This window comes from Rissa tridactyla, chromosome 5 (genome assembly GCF_028500815.1).
Source record: "Rissa tridactyla isolate bRisTri1 chromosome 5, bRisTri1.patW.cur.20221130, whole genome shotgun sequence".
NCBI classification, from domain to species: domain Eukaryota; kingdom Metazoa; phylum Chordata; class Aves; order Charadriiformes; family Laridae; genus Rissa; species Rissa tridactyla.
Genome location: NC_071470.1, coordinates 25,349,398 through 25,357,377, shown reverse-complemented (window position 1 = coordinate 25,357,377; position 7,980 = coordinate 25,349,398). Strand labels below are relative to the sequence as shown.

The 7,980-nt window shown below is 40.1% G+C and overlaps 1 long non-coding RNA gene across 1 annotated transcript; it reads right to left on the bottom strand.

Moving 5' to 3' along the window:
- Positions 1 to 1,725: 1,725 nt before the first annotated feature.
- Positions 1,726 to 7,534, bottom strand: LOC128910021 (uncharacterized). Its single transcript, XR_008466584.1, has 3 exons — positions 7,342 to 7,534; positions 5,850 to 6,116; positions 1,726 to 3,227 (listed from the first exon to the last, which is right to left on the bottom strand). It is a non-coding gene; the product is annotated as an uncharacterized LOC128910021 (long non-coding RNA).
- Positions 7,535 to 7,980: the final 446 nt, after the last annotated feature.

Sequence of the window (7,980 nt, the reverse complement as noted above, 5' to 3'; positions counted from 1 at the left end):
TTCTTTGGAAGTACTGATTCAAAAAAATTAATACCGTAAAGTCATCTTGAGAATAAATAGCTCCTCTTCTACTTCCTCATAAGCTGTAAGCATTATAAGATAATATATATATGCACACACCCAGTGTTCGAAAACTCTGTTATTTCCATATTTTCCCTGGCATGGTATGATCTACTCTTAAATCACACCAAGGGAAAGATTTTTTTAGATTATCATTGCATTATGTGGCATAAAATAAATGTAAATCTTCTTATTTCCATCCATCATTCACATATTACGTCATAAGCATTGGATAGGATCTTATCCTAGAATTCATGTTTCAGGTCTTTTATTTCCAGTAAAAGGCAGGTGACATCTTACCACGCTGTACTCCTCATTTTCATTTTATAAAAGCAACCCTTCTTTATTCTCTCTGTCAATTTAATTATGAAGTGTGAATTGTCACATTTCTTGTACATGTTATAGTCCCTGCTCTGATAGCTTTATGATTTGCACTTTTAATAGTGTATCACTGGAGAGAGGTTGGCATGAAGACCAGTAAACCTCAGCAAAGCATTCACTCCTTGCTCTGGGACCCGCTGGTGGGTAATAGCTGAGCTTGATAACCAGGCAAATTAGCAAAGGCAAACACCTCCCATCTTTTTCACGCGGTGAGATCTGCCTGCGAGACACCTGTCTGTCACCTGAAAGAGGAGACACGTGGCTTGCTGCGTTGGGGTAAGGAATGAGGACGACGATCCTGTCCATATGGTCAGGCTGAAATCTTATATTGGCGAGACTCTTTGCAGGGGAACAATCTATCATAACTGCCTCACCCCAAGAGTCCCGTCCTCTTCTGCTCAAACACCAACATGTGGAGGAGATACATTAAATGATTTCTGCAACTACCTTGTTTGCCAGAAATGTCTTTAGCAAGTCAACCTGAAACTAGCTGTTGTAATATTTTCATTAACTGTTTTGTTGCTGAGAGTTTATTTAGATCGGTTTAGTGGGTAAATGTGAGAAACTTCTTGACTTTAATTTGCCCCAGCTACCTTATTTTTTTTTTTTAGGTGGCTCCTGCTTCACCCAGCTAACCACTGCTCCTGTGGTGGGCTCATAAAGCACTATCACTACTTAGGCACATATAACATACATTATTTATACAACTCTTCTCTCATCAGTCAGTGCCTCCTGTATCTCCTGTGTCACTTTGGCCATCCTCCAAATTACAATACCATCACTAGAGTATATCTAAACTCATACAAAGTTCTCAGCCATTTCCTCTTGGGTTGAGAAGTTGTTTTGAGATCGATTGAGGTTGTTTTGAGATTTCCAGTGTTGGGCTGATGATAATTTAAACTGAAATGGCCCCATGGATTTTAGTTTCTGCGCTTTCTGACCCTTCTAAAAGCTGCCAAGTACACTAAGTACCAAAGACTGAGAAACAGGGGAAGCTTGGATGTGTAAAACCTCAAATATTTATTTTCACTTTGGATTTTGACAGAAGCTTCAGTCATTTTGTATTTTGCCTGAATCACTTCAGTGGGTACACATTACAGATGGTCAACAGGTAAAATAAAGCCCTAATTTTATTTATAAGTCCCAGCCCTGTACTGAAGGTCCAAAAACATCACTAGCAGGAAAGCTGAGATGATAATGCCTCAGACAGGAATATAACACCCTACAGCTCTGTAGATGTAAAAAGGATTCTGGCTATAACATCATCAATATGTGGCAGTAAATATGAAGAGCACTGCTAGTTGGTGGGAAGCGTCACCAAGATACCACTGTTGCCTGTTCCTTGCATTTGAAGAGTCACAAGGACTGTCACAGCCACACATGCCGAGTGGCAGAAAGAAAAGGTTCTGCTGAAAGTGTATAACCAGGTCCTACAGAATAAAAGTAAGTTCATCTTCAGAGTTTAGACAGAGCCTTCACAGGGCCACGCAGCTGCGGGAGCTAGCTGATACCAGTGTTACTCTGTTCAAAAAGCAAGCACCTCCTCCCTCCCTTCAGAAGACACTGACCCTACCTGTGGAGGTAAACTTTGTGTTGCTGTGAAGTGAAAGTCTGCTGGGTACTTGGCAGCTTGGAGTGATCTGCCATACGGCGGCTGGAGGTTTTCACGAGTGAATTCCTCACGTGGCTGTGGGAAGGTTTTACGCAAGACAGAAAACAACTTGTAAAGTATTTTGACTGAGATTCCAGATTTGTGAGTGTGTCTTATGCCCTGTATGACACTATATAGAATACACAGAAAAGTACGGTATTTTTTTCTATTATATATGCAAGTGTACAATTAAGGAATGACAAAAACTACCTTTGCCTTTTGGGATGAAGTAAGCTATTAATAATTTACTTCCCATGAAACAGTGTTACAGAGTTGAAGGGCATAGAAGTATTAAATGAGTGAGGCAACAATTACAAACTAAAAATGATGTTGTAGAGTATTCATTTGGACATGACTTTCTATTTTAAAACTTGGTGCAAGTTACGTCTAACTAATACCGACACACAAGATCGTTAAATCTACATATAATAAACAGAGCACTTAGGTTTTATCTATTTGGATTTATAAACAACTTTAAGTGCAACAGTCTGGTGCTCTCGGCAGCTGTGCATAAAAATACAGTTCTTGGAATAAGAGGTCCACAGTTCACTGTTTCCATCGCACATGGCAAAGTTTATACTAATGAAACAAAACCACCCCATTTTCAGATGGAGTACACATCACAGCTCCTCTCCTAAAACTTGTTATAACAGACAATGATCTAACCTTGTCCTGGCAATCAACTAACTCAAATTATTTCAGGCTTGGTGAAGGAAGTGAAAGCTTCAAAACTGTGGCGCTTCTACTTATCAAATGAAAAGACCTGTGTTTGAACGTACTTTATACAGGGAGAGAAAAAGAGCTTCTGCAGTCAGCTGCCAGCAAGACAGGGCTATTGAGGTCAAAACAACTGGTAGTCAATGCCAAAATGCAGAGACAGCTTCTACTGAACAGCAGCGGGGTAGGAGGTCGCATCTTGAGGAGCAGTGAGGTCAAAAGCAATCCTGCCACAAGCACCGCGATGCCTGGAGCTTGCCCCCGCTGTTCAACTGTATCAGTTGTACCTGGGGTGGGGAGGGGAGGAGGGCGGCATCTGTGCGATGAAATCACTGCAGCAGGTGTTTCCTTCCCTGATTTTGATCCCATGTGCAGTGAATAAGAGGACCGCCACGTTGCAATCTCATAACACTCTTATCTACATGCATCAGCCAAAAGGAAGAAAAAACAGTTGTCAAAATTAATTCCGAAAATAATTCAGCAAGAACATAGAAACGGTTTAATGGCACAAGTTTATGTTTTCAAAACCTTCATTTAGAGTTTATGATTTCAGTCCTATTAAAATAGAATGCACTTTTCGTTTTTTGCAGTCAATGCAGTTTCTACATGAGATGTAACATAAGGAAACAGAAAGTCTATGCTGGAGCGATCTGCCAGCTCAGTCCATGCTGCAGGAGCACTCCTGCATTCCTCACAGCTGGGAAACCCTCGCATGGCAACATCCATCCCAACTCCGGTGGCGCCCAAGACTCCCTGCCAGGCTGAGAGATTGACGACATGACGGTGGTTATTCATGTCAGTGCTCACCTTGACCCCAGATATGGGACATACCCTGGCCAAGAGACCTTGCAGCACCTCATTGAGCCTGGAGCACAGCAGATCGCTTCCTCTGCAAGAGATGCTATCGCAAGCACAACCCACCAGGTTTCGGATCTCTGCCCCAGCTCCTCGCAAAATGACGAATACGTAAGGCATTTCATGGCCGGGGACCAAGATCGATAAATTTCCAGAGAAAGGAACATGGTCAACAGTCACACAATGAAGACTACGCAGTAAAATTAAAACTCACTGTGGGGAGAGGAGTTTTAGGGCTTTCCCGAGGACCAGTCCTGAAGATCTAATAAAAACTTGAGAAGTGCCTGACCCCCTTTTATTCCAAATGCAAAGGATATTTTTTCATTTGCATATACATTTGCATATCACAATATATGCTACTGGAAAAACCTCAGCAAAACAAACTCATGTTACTCTAATATGCATATTTCTTCCCCTACAGAGTGGATGAAAAAAGCCCCAAAAAGACAGATGAGTAGTCATGCTTTGCTTATTACCTTTACGATAAGGCTTTCAGATACTGTGGTGGTAAACCTATTTTGAATAGCAAGCATTTGCTTGATTCTATTATTCCACAATTTCTGTGGGAGATTTCTTGTCACCTCGGAAATTATACACTTTGTTCTAGGAAGAAAAATTAGCTTTACTCAAAGGTCTAAGTAATTTGGATATATGGCATGCAGCACCTAAAAAAAAAGTCTAATATCAACAAACTCAGAAGCAGATTTTATGACTGTTAAATATACATGTTGCAAAAGATTAGATTTACTGTTTTGCTCGGATTGTTTTAGTCATTTATAGCATTTGGGCACTGAGCAACATAAACTTATTTTACGGTTCTTTCATCCTTTCTCCAAAGGATTCCAGGATCCTAGATAGGCAAATTCAACACAAGGTTTTCTGGGATATAGGCACTGCACATACAAAGGTATTATTTTTGATGGATAACGCTCTTTTAAGGTCTTTTCATGATCCATTAATTTATGAATTACACGGCAGAGCAGGGATTGTGAAGGGCTTAATTTCAGTTATATGTTGATCTTTTTCCCTTCAAGCAGCTTTTATCCAAAAAGTAAGTAGGACTAAAAATAACATGTTCTCTTAGATTGACTCTGACAGGTCTGATAGAATTTAACTGTTTTACTCTTTACTTATCAGAAAGTGGGCAGTTGGGTCCATCCCTATCTATAAAGAGGGATATGCACAGAAAAAAAAAGAAAAATAGTAAAGAATAATCCTTAGGCTTGCTTCATTCACAGCACAGTTACAAAAAGCAATGCAGTTGCTGTGGAATAAAATTTACAGTAAGGAATGAATTATGCAAATAAATGCCACATAAAGATTAAGATAAAAAACAACTCGGTAAAACTTTTTGACAACGCACTGGCAAACTGACTTCACGGGAGCCAGATTTCCAGCAAAGCGTCCTACCTCCACTTTGGCAGTCCTAATCCAACGCAGGTAAACCAGAAGTTACTACTGACAGGTTATTTAGAGGTCGAGGAGAAATTAGTCTCAAGGTCCATGTTATTTGAAAAGAGTACTGGTGCTTTTGCACATGGCTCAAAGAAGGGACCAAACAGCGATGAACATAATTACAGAAGTATTCTTACCCCCGAAACGCTGCTCGCCCCAAGGACTGAAGCATAGGGAAATTTCCACTGCCATCATAAGTCGGCTTTATAGCTAATACCTCAACGTTCAGAGCTGTTATTTATTTCTCTTTTCTCTCCCCTGCCTTTTCTTAAAGCAAGGAAAAAACACCCAACAGCTCTCAAAACTGAGAGGGAGAATCTCCTCGTAAGCTAAAGAAGCGATGATAAAATTCTGACCTCAGGAGTTTTTGGATCCAAGCAGCAACTGCGAACGTTGCTGCTAAACAGAATTTGGCCAGGTGCAATATTTAAAGAAATCCAGATTAGCTGCAATTAAGAGATCTGTTTATTGCTGACAGGGTGTGGCAATATGTAAGAAACTCATGGTATCCTCAGAGGGAGTTTCTTAACTTCCTTTTCCTTATATTCAATGGTTTCTGTTTCACAATGAAAATGCGCGAGAAAATGCTGACAATATTTACATTCAAATTGCTCTTGCAAATTATACTGGTCTTCAGTATCAGCTAAGATGAAGCTAACATACACTTTAGTATGACCACACTCTTTCTTAAACCCTCTTTTTTTTCCACGCATTACCCCAGAGGCATTACCTGATGATGCGCAGTCAGATCTTGGTTTCTTGAAGTTCTCACATTTTCAGGCATTACAATTGACGGTAATGTTCTTGCCATAAGCATAACTGTCATCAAGAGATGAGATATCCATTTAACATTTGTATAATAATTCTTTTATCTCTTTTAATACAAGTTATGAAACGAAGAGCGAGGTTTTGTTCAGAATCAAACCCAAACATAGGTGTCTGTTCCACAGCGTTGTGGTTTGGCTCTCCAAAGGGGGTTCTTTACATGTCAGTAAATCTGTGACAGTTTAAGAAAAATAAAAAAAGAAGATTCATTATGAAGGTAAAATTGTCTGAAGTCCAAAAAACCCCATGTAATTTTCTTGAAACAAGCACACACATGAAATTCTAGAGATAAATGGGAAAAAGCTGCCTAAGCACACCTGAAAAGATTTCAAATGGAAATTGTGGATTCTAAGCCATCTCTGAAAATGTCCAGTCACCAGTATACAAGCGGGCCAAATACAGTGACTCAAGGTCTTATTTTATCAGCATACAGGACAGACTCATTTCTTAGATACACGTTTTCAGTCCCCAGTCAGCTATTTTAAACTGATCTCATTAAATTATTTCAAAATTCTGATTTGGAGATCAGTCACAAGATCAACCTACTACTATTCGATAACTCACTAGGCTTCAGCTGAGCACAGTAACAGACTGAAGACACATTCTTAGACTACAAGCAAACATAAGGGAAAAAAATAATCATTTAAACCTCTGCGAAATGGAGTTATTTGATCTAATGATTTCTGCCTTGTGTTGGTGACAGGCTACTGGATTGCACACGGATTCGTCTCCACTGACATGGCGTAACCCATTAAGCCACTGTAACTCAATTTCATGTCTGGCTACATAGACAGAATTGAACTGATAGAGTTTGAGCAAAGTTTCACATTGTCAAGGTGGCTACGGACTTCCTAAGGTAATAGATACTTTTCCAAAAGGGAGAATGTATTGAGCATTTCTCTGCTCTAAGGCTTTATATACACATAAATGTTACACGACCCATTTTAACAATACCGAGATAGTTAAAATGGTACCTCTGGCTTTGTGTATTGCAGTTATGCTGAACATTAGCATAGCTATACTGGCATAGTTACTTCTATACAGACAGACTACTACTTCATTATTAGGGATCTTCAGCCCTGTGTAATTATATCCACGTTTACAGTTGTCAAATAGTTGGACCAGCACAAAAACCTCACCCCTATTTGTTAATTAGGCAAGGTCATTTTGGAACAAACAGTGATACTTTGCAGGTAGCGTGTAATCTAGCTTTCTCAGTCATAGCCTGATACATTTACAAGCCTCTTTATGTGTAAGGAAGGTGTAGATGAGAAGCTGTTTCTCTTGCAGACAGCAGGCAGAATCATGCTGTTTCGAATACAGGAAAAACATGTGGAAGGTAACAGAGAAAAGACAGCTAACAGACTTTTGAACTCCCAAATGCATAAATGAGTCACCTCCAAAGAGCGCATCGTGGTGATACCAACTATCGCCGCAAGAAAGTGTTGACCTGGCGTGGGAAACAAGAAATGTCTCACACTTGATTGCCGAAGTTCTAGTTGTTTCATGAATTGTATATTGGCAGCTTAAGTTTTTGCCTGCATTAAAAGAGACGGCAGGTTTTTACTGTTCTGAAACCAAATCCGAATAGTTATTTTGATTAAAGACCAAAAACAGACAATAACTTGTTGAAAATATGGAAAAAGCAGATTCACGTTCTTTCTGGAATAACGAGTGTTTGTGTAACATGTAGGATTTTTAAAGCAGTGCAGTAGTGCGTTGCATGTCATTGACTCCAATGCCAACACTAATCGCTTTTGAAATAATCCAATGAAACAGACATTGAGGCCATCAATATTTTTCCACGATGTAGAGGCCATTTGGATAATGACGACCGCCTCAGAAGAGCAGTGACGGATTCCCGTGCCATCACACTTTGACCAGATGCCTCATGTGCACTGTACCTTTTTTTGTGCTCTGAATTGCAGCAGGATCAGGCTTACCAGTCCACTGCAGTCTCTGTTGACCTGGCAACCGCTGTCAAGCAGTGTGGCTGAAGGACTGGTCCTTTTCCAGCTGCTAAGCCTCCCGCTTCT